Below are 19061 nucleotides of genomic sequence, written 5' to 3'. Positions count from 1 at the left end.
TGCCCGGGTCCTTAGCTTCCTTCCTTAGCCCCACCCCCTGCCCCTGGGGGTAGAGAAAAGGCCAGACATTCTGCCAAGTGCCTGGTGAGGTTAGTTCACAAAGCTCCATTATCTCACAATAACCAGAGTGTAATCTGTCTTCTCTTTGGGGTGGAGAAACTGTCCTTGGAGGGGGACATGCCTTGTCCAGTTCACACAGCTCTAGGAAGGAGGGTGGACAAGTCGGATGGTGTGAGGATCCAAACCCAAGCCTCCTGCTCTTGGCTTCCCAAACAGCACTACTGGAGCGTCCCCCTTCCTCTGCGCGGCCTTTGGCCGGCACTTGCTGCCTCAGTTTCCACATTTGTAACGTGGTACTGTCATGCTTGTATGTGAGTCTATACTCACGGTGTTGAGTGTATCTTGTTGGACTTGGAGATTAGTCCAGTGGTCGGCAAACCATGGCTCGCAAGCTACATGCGGCTCTTTGGCCCCTTGAGTGTGGCTCTTCCACAAAATACCACGTGCGGGCGCTACCTCAATAAGGAATGTACCTACCTATATAGTTTAAGTTTAAAAAATTTGGCTCTCAAAAGAAATGTCAATTGTTGTACTGTTGATATTTGGCTCTGTTGACTAACGAGTTTGCCGACCACGAACTAGTCCATCCGTGCATCTAGCAGACATCTTTTCACTCAGCAGGTACTGTTATTCAGTGACCACTGTGTGCCAGGCCTATTTTAGGTGCTAGGGAATCCATTGGTGAACAAGAAAGTCAAAGACCCTGCTCTTACTGTTGGCACTCTGAAGAGAGGGGAGAGAGACATAAATAAGTAAACAGATTAGACAGGTGATAGTGCCATGAAAAAATGAAACTGGCTGATATGATAAAGTGATGCAGATGCTGATGATTATTTTAGATTGTGTGGTCTGGGGGGCTCTCTCTGGGAAGGTGATTCTGAAGCTGAGACTTGAATCAGGATAAGGAACCAATCATTGGAAGAACTGGAGCGAGAGTGTTTCAGGGATGGGAAAGTGCAAGTGCAAAGGCCCTGGCGCAGGTGGATGTGGAGTACAGAAAGCAAGCTGCTGTGGCTGCAGTGCAGTCCAAGCCCTGCGCCCCTTTTAATAGATAAGGAAGTGATTCAGAGAGAAGAGTTGAGTTGCCCAGAACCCCTCTTGCCAAGTTCCCCTTCCTTTCTTTTTTTTTTAAATTAAATTAATTGGGGTGACATTGGTTAGTAAAATTATATAGGTTGCAGGTGTACAATTCTATAACATCATCTGTATACTGTACTGTGTCCTTGCCACCCCAGATCAAGTCTCTTTCCTTCACTACTTATCCCCCTATACCCTCTTCTACTCCCCCCATCCCTTCCTTTCTTTATCTTCATATATTAGGAAGGAAGACTAGATATCTGGAGTTCACTGGTGTACTTGCTTGGATTACCAACCCAACAAGCATCCCATGAGCCTCTGGTACCATAACCTCATACTTCTCCACTCTGTAGCCATGTATAAACTGTTAGAGCAGGGGTCGGGAACCTATGGCTCGCGAGCCAGATGTGGCTCTTTTGATGGCCACATCTGGCTTGCAGACAAATCTTTAATAAAAAAAATAATAACGTTAAAAATATAAAACATTCTCATGTATTACAATCCATTCATTTCCTACCGCTCATGTTCATGGTTGCGGGTGGCTGGAGCCAATCACAGCTGTCCTCTGGGACAACACCAAAATCTTATTGGATAATGTGTCATTTCCACGGGTCATTGTGAGGTCAGGAAGTAAACTGCCCTCCTTTTAATCAAGTAGTCAGCTAGCTAATTGCAGAAACCCTTTTGATGAAGAAGATGTCTAAAAGAAAAAAAGATGAGAAGTATCATACTTTTCAGCAGGAATGGACAGAGGAATTCGCCTTTGTGGAGAGAGCAGGTTCTGCAGTGTGTCTAATATGCAATGATAAAATTGCATCGATGAAACGGTCAAATATAAAGCGGCACTTCGACACATGCTATACTACATTTGCATCGAAATATCCAGCAGGGGACAGCAGGAAGAAAGCATGTCAAGAGCTACATGCCTCTGTTGGCAAGAACTGTTCATGATCATACCATCATGATGGCAAATCAAACTGAGGCAACACAAGTGAAGGACATAAATGCAGCACCATTCTTTTTCTCTCGCATTGGATGAGTCAACAGACATAAGCCATTTATCCCAGTTCAGCGTGATTGCAAGGTATGCTGTTTGTGACACACTACATGAGTAAAGTCTTGCTGTTTTGCCTATGAAAGAGACAACAAGAGGGGAGGATTTATTCAAGTCTTTCACTGAGTTTGCTAAAGTTTATTCATCTATGGATGGATAAACTTATTTCGGTGTGTACTGATGGTGCTCCGTGCATGGTGGGGAAAAACAGAGGATTCGTAGCGCTTCTTCGTGAACATGAAAAGAGACCCATCCTAAGTTTTCATTGCATCCTACATCAGGAGGCGCTTTGTGCTCAGATGTGTGACGAGCAGCTTGGTGAGGTGATGTCGCTGGTCATTCAGGTGGTCAACTTTATTGTTGCCCGAGCTTTAAATGATCCCCAGTTTAAAACACTGCTGGATGAAGTTGGGAATAATTATCCTGGTCTGATTCTGCACAGCAATGTGCGTTGGTTGTCAAGAGGGAAGGTGCTCAGCCATTTCACGGCTTGTCTGAGCAAAATCCAGACTTTTCTTGAAATGAAAAATGTTGAGCATCCTGAGTTAGCTAACACTGAGTGGCTCCTGAAGTTCTACTATCCCGTGGACATGACTGAACATCTGAACCAGCTCAATGTGAAAATGCAAGGCGTTGGAAATAGTCTTATCCCTTCAACAAGCAGTGTTTGCATTTGAAAACAAGCTGGAACTCTTCATTGCTGACATTGAAACAGGTCGTTTACTACACTTTGAAAAACTGGGAGAGTTTAAAGATGCATTCACAGCAAGTGACCCTGCTCAACATCTTGATCTCTAGCAGCTAGTGGCTTCACATATAATCTCCTGCAGTCATTCAAAGCACGCTTTGGAGAATTTCGTGAGCTCGTCTTTTTAAGTTCATCACCCATCCACACGAGTGTGCAGTGGACAGCGCCGACCTGAGTTATATCCCGGATGTCTCCGTCAGAGATTTTGAGCTACAAGCTGCTGAACTGAAGGCCTCAGACATGTGGGTGAATAAGTTCAAGTCACTGGATGAAGATTTGGAAAGACTTGCACGACAGCAAGCAGAGTTGGCGAGCAAACACAAGTGGGGAGAAATGAAAAAACTTCAACCGCGGACCAGCTGATTGTCATAACTTAGAACATGCTTACCGTCACAATCCACACACTACAGTGTGTGAGTATTGCTGTACTGACAAATGTTTGGCTCTACGTATGCATGTGAGCAGTCTTTCTCACATCTAAAGAAAGTTAAGACTGACCTACGATCACGTTTAACGGATGGAAGTCTCAACGCCTGCATGAAGCTTAACCTCACCATGTATCAACCCGACTACAAAGCCTTCAGCAAAACCATGCAGCACCAGAAGTCGCATTAATGGTAAGAAGTACTTTATTCATCATTGGTTAGCAACAGCATAACAACATTACTAAAAAGAATTCAGAGACTTATTGTACTTTAAAAGTGTTGGTCTTACGTAAAATGCACAAATTTACTTGTATTTAGTGTTAAACATATTGTATGACTCTCACGGAATTACATTTTAAAATATGTGGCGTTCATGGCTCTCTCAGTCAAAAAGGTTCCCAACCCCTGTCCTAGAGGGTAAGGGCTACGATTTTAGAAGTTTGCCACACTGAAGAACAAAACCCTGACCAACAGAGTATAGTATTAAAAATCCTAGCAGTGGTGCACTCTCCCTCCCAGGAGCACACCAGACCTTTCCCTCTCCCCTCTCCCTTTCCCCACAGGCTCCGAGGAATCCCACTAGACTTGCAACCAGAGGAACAGCGGGCAGCAGCAGCTCATCCACCGCTCACGCCCTAAACCTGTCTCCAAGGCCCCCTTTCCTCTGACTTCTCAGGGAGCCAAAGCAGCCCCGCCTAGACTCCCTCCTGTTGCTTCTATCCTAAGCCCTTCCTTGCTTCACCATCCCCAGCTTTAATAAACGTACTCATAAAAAATAAAATAAGCCTGACCAGGCAGTGGCACAATGGATAGAGCTTCGGACTGGGATGCGGAAGACCCAGGTTCGAGAGCCTGAGGTCGCCAGCTTGAGCGCGAGCTCATCTGGCTTGAGCAAAAAAAAAAGCTCACCAGCTTGGACCCAAGGTCGCTGGCTTGAGCAAGGGGTCACTCGGTCTGCTGAAGGCCTGCGGTCAAGGCACATATGAGAAAGCAATCAATGAACAACTAAGGTGTCACAAAGAAAACCTGATGATTGATGCTTCTCATCTCTCTCCATTCCTGTCTGTCCCTATCTATCCCTCTCTCTGACTCTCTCTCTGTCCCTGTAAAACAAAAAACAACAACAAAAATAAAATAAAATAAAATAAAATAAAATAAATTCTAGCAGCAATGAAAGTGCCAGCAGTCACATGGGGTCAGCACTGACCCTTCCTGCGGAGTTACTTTCTATTTTCATTTTCAGAACTTTTTACTCTGATTTTTTAAAAGTGCTTCCTGTTTTCAGTCATCATATTGTTAGTGGTAGCATTGGGGTCATTACTCTGAAACTGTTGAATAGGTAGTACGGGATAAAGCAAGAAGTTGGTAGTGTTTGAACCAGGACTTTTAGTGTGAGAGAAAAGAGATACAAATGAAAGATTAAAGGGATTAATAAATCTGAATTTGAATTCGAAGTTTCAGCATGAATTTTTTATGTAGCTGATCTAAAAACAAACACACAACCTTATCCCCTAGCTCTGCCTATTGTTTTCAGGTCTAGAAAGAATGACCAGCACTTTAAGTGAGCACCTTTAATGCCCAGACTATGGTCTCTAAATGTGACTTCCCACTTAAAGGAACCAGGATTCCTTAAAAACAAACAAACAAAAAAACCCAAAACCCGATTCCTGCTTTAGGGCAGAAAATGTACATGTACTTTGACTATCCTTTAAGCCACAAACCAAGGAAGCTAGAGTCGCACCAAAGGGACTCACTCAGAAGACAACCTGAATAGACTACTATTGGCCAAAGTCAGGACAATTAGAGCATCAGTAGCGAAAATAACTGTAGTCTGACCTGTGGTGGGGCAATGGATAGACTCTATCCGATAGAATGCCGACCCGGAATGCTGAGGTCACTGGTTCGAAACCCTGGCTTCTCCGGTTAAGGCACAAACGAGAAGAAACTACTATGAATTGATGTTTCCCGCTTCTCCCCCCTCCCCAACCCCTTTCTCTCTTTCCTCTCTCTAAAATCAATAAATAAAATCTTTTAAAAACATTTAAAAAGAGCCATTTAGAAGCATTTAAAAATAGGAACAATTGAAAATACCAAGATGGATACATTATAGTACATCGGAACTTTGAACCATAGGTATGAGGGGAGGCTTTAAAATGCATATATTTAGAAATGGCAGAGAGTATGGAGCTAGGAGCTCGGTGGGGCCCCATAAGGATATTCAGTGGCACCTTGACACATGAGTTTAATTAATTTCATGGCTGAGCTCGTGACTCAATTTGCTCGTGTGTCAAATTGAATTTCTCCATTTAAATTAATGGGAATGCAATTAATCCATTCCAGCCCCAAAAAACCACACATATTTTTTGTTTTATATGCTATTAAATAAGAAAACGTATATTATAAGTAACAAATACATATATATATATACATACCTAATAAGAGAGAATGTAAAGCAATAAACTGGTTTATGAAATGTTATTTACCTTCAAAGTCAGGCAAAGATGCTGGTGAAGGGGGAGGCTACATTAGCATAACAATGGCCCTTCCCAAGCAGGAAGATAATTAGCAATTTCACAGATAGCTGCCCAGTGCCATTTTTAACAATAAAAGCGAGCAAACTTAGAAAATACAAATTTTACAAACTCATTTGCCCAACAATCATCATTTTCTTCACTGACTTTTGGCTTTTTCGCTATACTTTCCTCACTTTCACTTAGAGGTTATTTCAACAAAAACTTTTCCATGGAAGTTTGTTTCTTCTTCTCCCTCCCTTTCAGAACATTCTGCAGGCTATTTAGTGGAGGGTGGCGGAAGCTCGTGATTCAAATATCTGCTCATGACTTAAAGCAAAAAATCCCATGAGTGGCCTGACCAGGCGGTGGCGCAGAGGATAGAGGGATAGAGCGTCGGACTGGGATGCGGAGGACCCAGATTTGAAACCCCGAGATCGCCAGCTTAAGCGCGGGCTCGTCTGGCTTGAGCAAAAAGCTCACCAGCTTGGACCCAAGGTCGCTGGCTCGAGCAAGGGGTTACTCGGTCTGCTGAAGGCCCGCGGTCAAGGCACATATGAGAAAGCAATCAATGAACAACTAAGGTGTCACAATGAAAAACTGATGATTGATGCTTCTCATCTCTCTCCATTCCTGTCTGTCCCTCTCTGACTCTCTTTCTGTCCCTGTAAAAAAACCAAAAAACCAAAACAAAAATCCCACGAGTGACTGCTCATCTCTCAAAATGCTCGTGATTTAAAGTGCTCGTGTGTCAAGGTACCACTGTATTTAGTGCAATACATGTTGACCCGGTGCCCACTTGGGGCCAGGCTGTCTGCAAAGTGCTGAGGACACACGGGTTCAAAATCTAGCTATCAGAGCTGGAGGGGGCCTAACACATCATCTAGCCCAAGCTACCTATTTTACAGATGAGGAAAATGAGACCCAGAGAAGTTAGACAGCTTGCCTAGGCATGCGTCTGGTCCGTGGAGGAACTGAACAAGGAGTGAGCGAGGTCTCTGATGCTCAGAGAGTCAGGAGATCCTGGAGCAACACATTCTTAGGTTGAGTCCTGACTGTAACTCACTAGTGTAACTTGGGCCAATTTAAAAAAAAAAAATCTTTTTCCTAAGAAGGATAATACTACCTACTTCATAAATGGATGTGAGGATTAAGTAAAATTTAAGGATTAAATAAAGTCCTTGACCCTGTGACAAAAAAGGAGTAAGATCTCAATGGATAGGTTATTTACTTTTATTATTAATACAGACTAAGGCTTCAGCAAAAGGACAAAATGCCATATTCTATGTTGCTCTTCAGTTAGTCAGCCCCACACTTGTTAGAGCCAGGATGGCGAAGGCTCTGGATCAAGTTGAAGGCTCGTCCCAGTCAGTTAGCCGCTTTCTATGCTGGTCCTTCCCCAAGCAGGGAGGTAGGGACGCCTCACCACTCTCCCATTCTGCTGTGACAGCTCTCTGAAGCCCTTGCTGAAACAGACAGGGTAGCACTCCTCTGCGATCTGCATAGATCCTGCTCTACCACCCTGAGCCTCAGCTCCCTGTAAAATGAGGGTAATAGAACCTACCCAATAGGGTTGTTGCGAGGTTTAAGTGAACTAATGCTTAGCATATAGTAAGCCCTCAATATATCGGAGCTATGACACCAACGGTGCAAGACACCTGTCCCAGGGAATCAGCCTCTGGAGACACAGAGAAGGGTCAACCGCACTCCCCACCCTCAAAGTGCTTCAGTCCAGTGGGGATACAGTCCAAGGCCATTCCATCTTCCCATTTCACCCTCTGCTGTCACGTTTCAGGCCTGGATCAGGGCCCCGGGGTCCAAATTATTCTGTTTGCTTTATTCTGCAGGGGGGCTGGCGCTAAAAGGACTGAACCAAACATCCGATGTCTGAAACCACCCACATGCTCACCTCTGCTGGTGAGAGCCCCACTCCCAGCTCTGCAGAAGTGCTGGACGTCTCTGACTGCTGAAACCAAAGTACCATATGCTCTGAATAATAAAGCATTCTAGAAAGTTCCCCCATGGAGAGCTGGGCACCACACTCTGGTCTACACCCTGGGGGCCAGGCAGCTAGAAATATCACACAGGTCTGCCCTCAAAGCCAAGCTCCTGTCCCCAGCACACTGGAGCCATATGGCCCAGGGAGTGTCAACGCCTGGTTCCTTTCCTTTGCCGCCGCTGCTTCTTCCAATGAGACCATTTTTATAGAGCCTAACAAAGCATTCTCAGTAGGCCTGATGACCATTTGTCCCAATTTTCCCAACCACAGAGAGCAAAAGTCATAAAAAAAAAAGGATATAGTAAGACCAATGTGAGGCAAATGGAACCAGTTAAATGCAGGGTAGGGCATAAGTAGGTTTACAGTTGCTCATATGGAAAAAAATACAATAATACAAGAATAAACTGTGTGTTTCATGTACTCACAACTGTAAACCCACTTTTGTCCACCCCTGTATATTCAGTTCACTGTGGGGGCAGGAGTACAGTTGTTCTTTCAAGCCAGTGTCAAAGCTGTAGACAGGCAGCCACTCACAGGCGGCAGGCCACAGGGACAGCTGGTCAGATGGTATATTGGTTGTGCACATGAGCTTCTTGTGGGCAGGGGCTATGCCTTGTTCCCCATTCTACCCAGTACTCAGCACCAAATACAGGGCCTACTACTGAGTGGTCACTCTGAACACATCTGTCAAATGAATAAAGTTGCTTAAGACAGCCAACGGTTTGATGCTTCTATTGCATTCTGATAAGACCCTGAACTTTTCTTTCTCTGTGCTTATGATACTTATAATTAAATAACTGCATGTGTTATTGTGTGCCTCGCTGACAAGACAGTCAGCTCCCTAAGGGCAGGAACTACCCCCAGTATTGCTCACTAGTTGTATCCCGGATGGGAGTTGGCATATAGCTGGCACTCAATAAACATTTGTTGAATGCATTAAATGAGCATAGATGGCAAAGATAAATGTGATCGATGGGCCAACCCACTTGCCAATCTTTTTTTTTTTTTTTTTTTTTTTACAGAGACAGAGAGAGAGTCAGAGAGAGGGATAGATAGGGACAAACAGACAGGAATGGAGAGAGATGAGAAGCATCAGTTTTCAGTTTTTCGTTGTGACACCTTAGTTGTTCATTGACCCACCTGTCAATCATGAAGGCCTGCACTGCCCTAGGTGCTGGGCCCCGCTACCAGGCCAAAGGAAGCTGCCCCAAGTTTCCATAGTTCAAGATGCCGACAGTTATCAGAAAGTGAGGGATGGGGGTTGCTAATACCTAGGCTCAGCTTTTAGAAAGAGCATAACCCCTTGAAAGTCGGTCCATTTACAAAATAGACAACGTGCAGTGGGAAGCAGGCCCATATGCTTGTTAGGCAATGGGCCTTCCCTTTGCCTCTAGTTGGTGATTTGGGATATCTGGCCTGGGGGCAGATGTACTGAATGTCAGCCTGAAGTTAATAGTAGAGTCTGCTCTGTGGAGTTGTTAGTAGCTGTGTAAATATTTACCACAGGACCTGACAATGGCACTAACGTTCAGCCATGCTATCTCGAGTTGCTGTTGCTATCCATTCCCAGCCTTCTAAGGCTGCCCTTGGAGCAAGGGCACCCTGGATGTTACCATCTGGATGAAGATCTCCATGTAGAAGTCTAGTGATAGGCACTGGGCTTCACCAAGGTATTTCCTAGGGCCAACCTGGCCGGGCTGCAGGCAAGAGAGTGAAATTACCTTGGTGTCAGGGACACTATTCAAGCTGACTTAGGCAACAGTTAGCCCACCTGTCCCTTAAATCCCGAACACAGACTTGCTTTTTGCTCAGCTGGATCCAGAAGCTCAAGCACATCATCAAGATGTCTCTTCCCTGTCTCCATCACCCCACGTTGCTATCTTCTGTGCACAGAGAGGCTCAGTGCTCCAAAGTGGCTTACATCCCATCCTCTGGCTACCACAGAAAAGAAGTTTCCCTTCCCCAAAGTTCAGACCAAACCCCCAGAACTGAGTCTCATTGGCTGTAATTGAGTCACATGATCACCCCTGAAGCAATCAGGATGAGGGGATACAAAGCTCTGATTGGCAGAGCTGAGTCACATGCCCACCTCTAGCACATGGGCTAGAGTCAGCTTCACAGATGGGGAGGGAAGGTTCCCCAAGCAATAAACATAGGTTGCTATTCCCAGAGAAAGGAAAATGTTGCTGGGTCAGCAAAACAAATCTCCATTGCTGATTGCAAACCTCTTTGCAGGTCAGGTGACAAGGGCAAAGGCACAGTCAGACCCAACAAACATTCACTCTTTCAGACAAACAAAGTGATCGGATCTGGAGGGCTTCCCAGAGGGCAAGGGGGCACTGCTCAGCTGTCTGCCCAAACACCTGTGTGGTAGGGCCCGAGTTAGGGTGAGGCAAGGGAGGCACAGCCAAATTTAGTAACCTAGATTCATAATATTTGAGTGCAATATTTTAAACATCAAAATGACCACAAAAGCTCTGTGATAAACAAAATACCAAAACTTGAAATAAAAGCAGGAAGAGTAATCACGCTGTGGAGAGCCATACAGGAGCTTAGAGCAAAATGCAAACTCAGAACTGCTCTTCCTACTTTTCTTTGTCTTTATTTTAATTTTTTTTTTTTTTTTTTTTTTTTTACAGAGAGAGTCAGAGAGAGGGATAGACAGGAATGGAGAGAGGAGAAGCATCAATCATTAGTTTTTCGTTGCGCGTTGCAACACCTTAGTTGTTCATTGATTGCTTTCTCATATGTGCCTTGACCGCGGGCCTTCAGCAGACCGAGTAACCCCCTGCTCGAGCCAGCGACCTTGGGTTCAAGCTGGTGAGCTTTTTGCTCAAACCAGATGAGCCCGCGCTCAAGCTGGTGACCTCTGGGTCTTGAACCTGGGTCCTCTGCATCCCAGACCAGTGCTTTATCCACTGCGCCACCGCCTGGTCAGGCTATTTTAATTTTTTAAGAATTTTATTTATTGATTTTAGAGAAGGGGAAAGAGAAGAGAGAAAGGGGGCAGAAGAGGAGTGGGAAGCATCAACTCGTAGTAGTCGCTGATTCTCGTATGCCTTGACCAGGCAAGCCCAGGGTTTCAAACCTGCAACCTCAGCGTTCCAGGTCGATACTTTATCCACTGCGCCACCACAGACCGGGCTGATCCCACTTGTCTCTAAAATGTTGGTATTTTGTTCGTCATGAACTTTTTGGCATCAATTCTGATTTTTAAAATGTTGCATTAAAATGTGATTTCTCTTAAAAATTAGGCACCGCCCTAAATGTGCCCGAGGTGGGTGCATCACTCCCCTCACCCTAGCCCGGGGCCCTGCTGTCTAGTGTGGAAATTATTAGAGGCAGAGAGGAAAAACAACCCGGACGTGAGTGGATGTATCCAAACTGGCCCCCCGTGGGAGGGGCCCTGGGCTGGAAGAGCAGCCCCGGCATCAGCCTGGTCCTGCTCTCAGGGTGCCGTCACTCTGCTACCCCGGGAAAATGGCTCTCTCTCCAGTCCTCAGTTTCTCCACTTGCATATGAGGGACAGAAAATGATTAGTGGTTTTCAAGCAATAGAATTCAATCTGCCAATTATTTTTTTAATGGTTAATTTTTCTTTATTTAAAAAAAACATTGTAATGTTTATTTTATTGATTCTAGAGAGGAAAGGAGAGAGCGAGAGCGACAGGATGACAGGAACATTAATCTGTTCCTGTATGTGCCCTGACCAGGGATCCAAACAGCAACCTCTGTGCTTCAGAGATGCTCTAACCAATCAAGCTGTCCAGCCAGGGCATCAACCCCCCATCAGGCAGGAAACAAATTTAAATGAAGCTGTGTGTTGAGATGGATCCATCCGTGCCTTCGTCCCTTCACCGACTCAGCAGCCCCTCTAAGTGTTCCATGGAGTCGTGCGCAGTTCCAGGGGACACAGTAGGAAACCCAGGACATTTAGTGACCTCTAAGACCCCTAAGCAAACCACTTTTCTGCCAGTATACATCTCAGTTCCTCCTGTCTACTCTGCATCCAGGTGTTGCTCAGCGGCAAGTGGTCCCAGTACCAGGAACACCACAGCTGCTTTATTTGAAATGAGGTTTCCCTGGCCCCACTCTAGCACTCCTGAACCAGAATCGCCAAGTCCAGGCCAGGAGGCAGCATTTTGAACAAGCACTTCCCTGCCAGCTGATGGACATCCACTGAAGTGTCTGGGTTCTCCCTAATTATTTCCACAGAATTTCATGAGTTGTTTTATTATGGAGCTTTCATTACAATTGTTCTTCTGAACGACCAGGGTGAGAGGAAAAACAAAACAACAAACAAAACACAGGAATAGTTGGATAAGCCTGAGTAAGACTTGCCAAGTGGAAACAGATCGCAGTGAGATCTCCAGAGAGTCTTTCCTCGACAGCATCCTGGTGGCCCCTGGCTCTGCAGTCCCGTAGTTTGTATCCCAGAAGAAATCACCTGGGCATTTCTTTTCCTCTGAAGTGGCACTGGTAACCTCAGGGATTATTTATTAAATTATCAGGTTTCTTATTAGTACATTGATGGGTTCCTGGGAGCTAGGAGTTAGCATGACCATAAAACTGTCAAGATAATTCATCTTTGGCTTTGGAAATATGTCAGATTCTTGTCAACTGCAAGGGAAATGGTCATCCATTCATTCACTCATTTTCTTCCCTCTCAACTACATAGCTTGGCAGATTCATGGGTGATATGATACTTTCTCCGCTTTTCTTTTTCCAGCTTTACTGAGAGATAATTCATACACATACAATTTACTCATTTTAAATGCAACTTCAATTGGTTTTAGTATATTAAGAGTGGGCAACCTTCACCATAATCTATTTTAGAATATTTTTATCACCTCAAAAAGAATCCTTGTACCCTTTAGTATCAATCCTCCACTTCTTCAGCCCTGAACAATCAATCACTCATCTGTTTTCTGTCTCTATAGACTTGCCTATTCTGGACATTTCATTTAAATCACTTAGCATAATGCTTTTGGGGCTCATCCATGTTATAGCATGTATCAGTATACTAGTCCCCCCTTATCTGCAGGGATACATTCCAAGACCCCCAGAGCTTGCCTGAAACCACAGAGACACCGAACCTGACCTACAGTTAACTCTCGAACAATGAGGGGGTTAAAAGCGCTGACCACCTGCACAGTTGAAAATCTGAGTAAAACTTAAGTTGGCCCTCTGCATACTTGGATTTCCAACCACAGATGGAAAATACAGTTGACTCCCATGAAATTTCAGAAAAAATAAATGAAAAAAATTCTTTTCGCAATTGCAGCAAAAAAAATAAAGTACCTGGGAATAAACTTAACAAAGGCTATGATGGACCTATATGTATACTGAAAACTATAAAGTATTACTAAAAGAGATTAAAAAAGATGCAATGAAATGGAAAGATATTTCATGTTCATGGACTGGAAAAATCAACATAGTTAAAATGTCTATATTACTCAAAGCAATATATAGAGTTAATGCAATCCCCATCAAAATCCCAAAGACATTTCTTAAAGAAATAGAACAAAAAAAAAATCATCAGATTTGTATAGAACTACAAAAGACTCTGAATAGCCAAAGCAATCCTGAGAAAAGTGAATGAAGCTGGAGGTGTCATACTACCTGAATTCAAATTATACTACAGAGCTCTGATAATCAAAAGAGCAACGTATTGACAGAAAAAAACAGACACACAGACCAATGGAACAGAACTGAGAAATCATAAATAAAACCACATATATATGGACAAGTAATTTTTGACAAAGGAGCAAAAAACATACAATGAAGAAAAGAAAGCCTTTTCAATAAATGGTATGTGGAAAATTGGAAAGCCACATGCAAAAGAATGAAACTCGACTACAGTTTGTTCCCATGTACAAAACTTAACTCAAAATGGATCAAAGACTTAAATATAAGATCAGAACCAATAAATTACATAGAAGAAAACATAGGTGCTAAACTTATGGACCTTGGTTATAGAGAATATTTTATGAATTTGACCCCAAAGGCAAGGGAAGGCAAAAATAAATGAATGTGACTATAACAAACTAAAAAGCTCCACAGAGCAAAAGAAACCACCAAAAAAACAGAAAGGCAACCAATCAAATCGGAAAATATATTTGCAAACAACAGCTCCAACAAGGGGTTAATATCCAAAATATACAAAAGCTCATGCAACTCAACACCAAACAAACACTCCAATTAAAAAATGAGCAGAGTATAAAGAGAGACAAATATAAGGTGATAGAAAATGATTTGACTTTGGGTGATGGGTATACAACATAATCAACTGTTCAAATGCTGTGGAGATGTTTACCTGAAATCTATGTATTCTTGTTGATCAATGTCACTCTGTTAAATTTAATTTTCTAAATAAAAAAAATGGGCAGAGGACTTGAACAGACACTTCTCCCAAGAAGACATACAAATGGCCAACAGATATATGAAAAGATGCTGAACTTCACTATCTGTTAGGAAAATGCAAATCAAAACTACAATGTGATACTACCCCACACCTGTTAGATTGGTTATTATCAACAAGACAAGTAATATCAAGTGTTGGAGAGATTGTGGAGAAAAAGAACCCTCATGTACTGTTGGTGGGAGTGTAAAGTGGTACAGCACTATGAAAACCAGTATGGAGGCTCCTCAAAAAATTAAGACTAGAATTACCATATCACCTAGCAACCTTTCTTCTGGGTATACACCCCAAAAATTGGAAAACACTTATTTGCAAAGATATATGCACCACTATGTTCATTGTCACATTATTCAGGGTGGCCAAGACATGGAAACAACTGAAGTGTCCTTCAATAGATGACTTTATAAATCGAGTGTAGTATATATATACAGTGGAATAATAGTCATAAGAAAAGATGGAATACTGCTATTTGTGACAACATGGATTGACCTTGAGAATATTACGCAAAGCGAAATAAGTCAGTCAGAAAAGGCTAAGAACCTATGATTTCACTCATGTGGGATATAAAACCGAAACTCACAGACACAGATAACAATATGATGGTCACCAGAGAGAAGGGGCTGGAGGAGTAGTAACGGGTAAAGGGCGTCAAATATACGGTGACAGAAGATGATTTGACTTTGGGTGGTGGGCACACAGTGAAATATACAGATAATGTATCACAGAAATGTATATTTGAAACCTATATAATTTTAGTAACTAATGTTACCCCAATAAATTTAATTAAAATAAATACATTTTTTTTAAAAAAGGAAAGAACATACAGTTGACCCATGAGAAATGTGAGTGTGAACTGTGCAGGTTCACTTAAACACAGACTGGACCTGCACAGTTCTGACCCGTGTTGCTCAAGGGTCAACTCTAGACTCATTTTTCCTATATATGCATACCTACAATAAAGTTTAATTTCTTTTTCCTTTTTTGAGACAGAGAGGAAGAAAGAGAGAGAAAGAGGAAGGGAGAGAGAGAGAAAGACACCAACTTGTTGTTCTACTTAATTGTGCCATTGATTGCTTCTCATATGTGCCCTGACTGGGGCTCAAACTGGCAACCTCAGGGGTGCAACCAGCTCTCTTGGGATTGGTGGCCCTGAGCTCAAGCCCATGACCTTGGTGCTCCAGGAAGATATTCTATCCACTGCACTACCAGCCAGGGCAAAGTTTAATTTCTCAATTAGACACAGTGCAGTGAGAGATTAACAACAATATCTAATAATAAAATGGAGCAATTAGCCCTGGCCGGTTGGCTCAGTGGTAGAGCATCGGCCTGGCGTGCAAGGGGTCCCGGGTTCGATTCCCGGCCAGGGCACACAGGAGAAGCGCACATCTGCTTCTCCACCCCTTCCCTTCTCCTTCCTCTCTGTCTCTCTCTTCCCTTCCCGCAGCGAGGCTCCATTGGAGCAAGGATGGCCCGGGCGCTGGGGATGGCTCCTTGGCCTCTGCCCCAGGCGCTAGAGTGGCTCTGGTCGCAACAGAGCGATGCCCCAGAGGGGCAGAGCATCGCCCCCTGGTGGGCGTGCCAGGTGGATCCCGGTCGGGCACATGTGGGAGTCTGACTGTCTCTCCCCGTTTCCAGCTTCAGAAAAATACAAAAAATAAAATAAAATAAAATAAAAATAAAATGGAGCAATTATAACAATATACTGTACTAAAAGTCATGTGAATGTGGTCTCTCTCAAAATATGTTATTGTATTGTACTCACCCTTCTTGTGATGATATGAGATGATGCAATGCCTATGTGGTGAGATGGAGTGAGGTGAATGACAGGCATTGTGACATAGCATTAGGCTACTATAAGCATTAGTCTACTATAAGGGTGACTTGAACGCAAGCACTGCTATACTCTGACAGTTGATCTGATAATCCAGATGGCTACTAAGTGACTAACAGGTGGTGTGCATCTACAGTGTGGAGACGCTGGACAAAGGGATGATTTGTGTATTGGGTGGGACATTTGGAGATTTCATCACACCACTCAGAATGGCATGCAATTGAAAACTTATGAATTGTTTATTTCTGGAATTTTTCATTTAATATTGTTAAACCACGGTTAACCAATGGTAACTTAGCATGGAAAGTGAAACCACAGATAAGGGAGACTATGTGCTTCCTTCCTTTATAGCTGACTAATATTCCATGGTATGGATATACCACATTTTGTTTCTCCATTTATCAAGTTGATGGACATTTGGGTTGTTTCCACTTTTTGGTTATTGTGAATAATGTAGCTGTTAACATTTGTGTACATTTGTGAGGAGGTGTTTTCCTTTTTCTGTTGTTTTTTTTTACAGAGAGAGAGAGAGAGTCAGAGAGAGGGATAGACAGGGACAGACAGGAACGGAGAGATGAGAAGCATCAATCATTAGTTTTTCGTTGCTCATTGTGATACCTTAGTTGTTCATTGATTGCTTTCTCATATGTGCCTTGACCGCGGGCCTTTAGCAGACCGAATAACCCCTTGCTGGAGCCAGCGACCTTGGGTCCAAGCTGGTGGGCTTTTGCTCAAACCAGATGAGCCCGCGCTCAAGCTGGTGACCTCGGGGTCTCAAACCTGGGTCCTCTGCATCCCAGTCTGACGCTCTATCCACTGTACCACCGCCTGGTCAGGCCCTTTTTCTGCTTTTTAAGTGCCCAGTCTAGCTGATGTAGGTACTAAAACAGGACCTATGTAATTACTGGTGCTGATAGGATATGCAGGAGCAGAGGCAACATAGTTCGAGGGTGAAAACCACTGATTCTGCCTTTACTAACTGAATGATCCTGGGGGTGAGTTTCTTCACCTTTCTGTGGGTCAATTTTCTCATAGGTAAAAGGAGATCAATATTATCCTTACCTTCTAGGACTGCTGTGAGGATTACATGAGACAATGCATGGTCAGGGCTTAGCACCATTCCTACCTAGTACATAGTAAGTGCTTAATAAAATTTTGCCATTATCTTTTTCATTCTGGAGATTCCTAAGAGTAAGTTTACTAACAAACCATGCACTATAGCAATAGTAAAGTCATCATTCATTCAGCAAATGTTTATTGACTATTTATTATGAATTTGGCAATGTAAAAGAATTACGGACCTGAATTCTTTTGAGAGTTCGTAATCTGTAATCTTAGGCAAGACCCACTGGCATACATTGCCAAAGATTAAGGCTTCTCCTTCATAACTATAATACACTTACCATCCCTCACAAAATTAATAATTTCTTATATCCCAGTTCATAGTCCAGTTCCCCCACTGTCTAGAAACATGGTCTCTATAGCTTTTTATTTAAAAAAATGAACCAAGAAACAATCACAAATCACACCTTACATTTAGACTCTTAGATCTTTAAATCTAGAACCTCCTCGTTGTTTTTGCTTTTGTTTTGATGACATTGACTTTTTTTGTGTGTGTGACAGAGACAGAGAGACGGAGAAAGGGGCTGATAGGCATAGATAGACAGGAAGGGAGAGAGACGAGAAGCATCAATTCTTTGCGGCACGTTGTTCATTGATTACTTTCTCATATGAGACTTGACTGTGGAGTTACAGCAGAGCTAGTGACCCCTTGCTCAAGCCAGCAACCTTGGGCTCAAGCCAGCGACCTTGGGCTTCAAGCCAGCAACCTTTGGGCTCAAGCCAGCAACGATGGGGTCATGTCTATGATCCCACGCTCAAGCCAGCGACCTCGGGGTTTTGGACCTGGGTCGTCTGCATTCCAGTTTGATGTTCCATCCACTACACCAATGCCTGGTCAGGCTGATGACATTGACTTTTAAGAGATTATGTCACTTGTCTTATAAACTGTCCCATATTCTATATTTGCCTGATTGCTTCTGTTTATTTAACATGTTCCTCTAGCCTCTGAAATGCCTCTAATGGCCTGATTAGACTCAGACTCAACATTTTTGGCAGAAGCTAAAGTAGGTGAAGTTGTGTAGTGTACTGCATCCAATTGGGAGGCACATAGTGCTTGGCTGTCTGTCCCACCATTAGTGATGCTAAGTGTAGTCTAGGAGTTAAGGTGATGTCAGGCATATAGAAGAGGAAGGAACTAGGAAGGGTGGAAAAAGTCTTCCCAGGTAACAGTGTTTGAATAGGGCTTTCAAGGGTGTGTAGGAGCCTGTGGGGGGAGAAAAAGGAAGGGGAAGGGTTTTCTAGGTATACATGGAGACACTGTTGGTAAAGCGAGTAACAAGCATCAGGAAGTAGGAGGTGGTAGCCAAATGTGGTTGTGAATTATTATAATAACAGGCATTAGGGTGAATTTACTATGTTCCAACAACTGTGCTAGTGACTCATTTAATTCCTCACACAGTCATGGAGTGGGTGCTACCACCCCCATTTTAATAGTGTGGAAATCAACGTTTAGCGATATGTGGTTACTTGCCTAAGGTTATATAGCTAGAAACAGGAAGATAGGATTTGAATCTGTGGGCCTGACTCCTGAGCCTCTGCTGTGAAGATCACAAAAGTCTGCGTTAAGGGAAGAGGGCAAGTGAGTTGGAAAGGCAGGTTGGGTGTGGGTAGAGACAAGCTTCCTCAGCCATTCTAAGGAGTCTGGGTGTTATCCCATTCGCAGTAGAGGCAGCCGAGGTGCCTGTGAATGTTCAATGGCTACCCTGGGGAGGATGTGGAGAGCTGCTGGGGTCAGTAACCCGCACTGCTCACCCTTGCAGGTGGAAGGCTGGGTGCCTTTCTGGAGAGCTGGGCTCCAGGGAACAGAGATCCAGA

Source organism: Saccopteryx leptura, chromosome 6, assembly GCF_036850995.1.
Source record: "Saccopteryx leptura isolate mSacLep1 chromosome 6, mSacLep1_pri_phased_curated, whole genome shotgun sequence".
NCBI lineage: Eukaryota > Metazoa > Chordata > Mammalia > Chiroptera > Emballonuridae > Saccopteryx > Saccopteryx leptura.
This window is presented reverse-complemented; position numbering follows the sequence as displayed.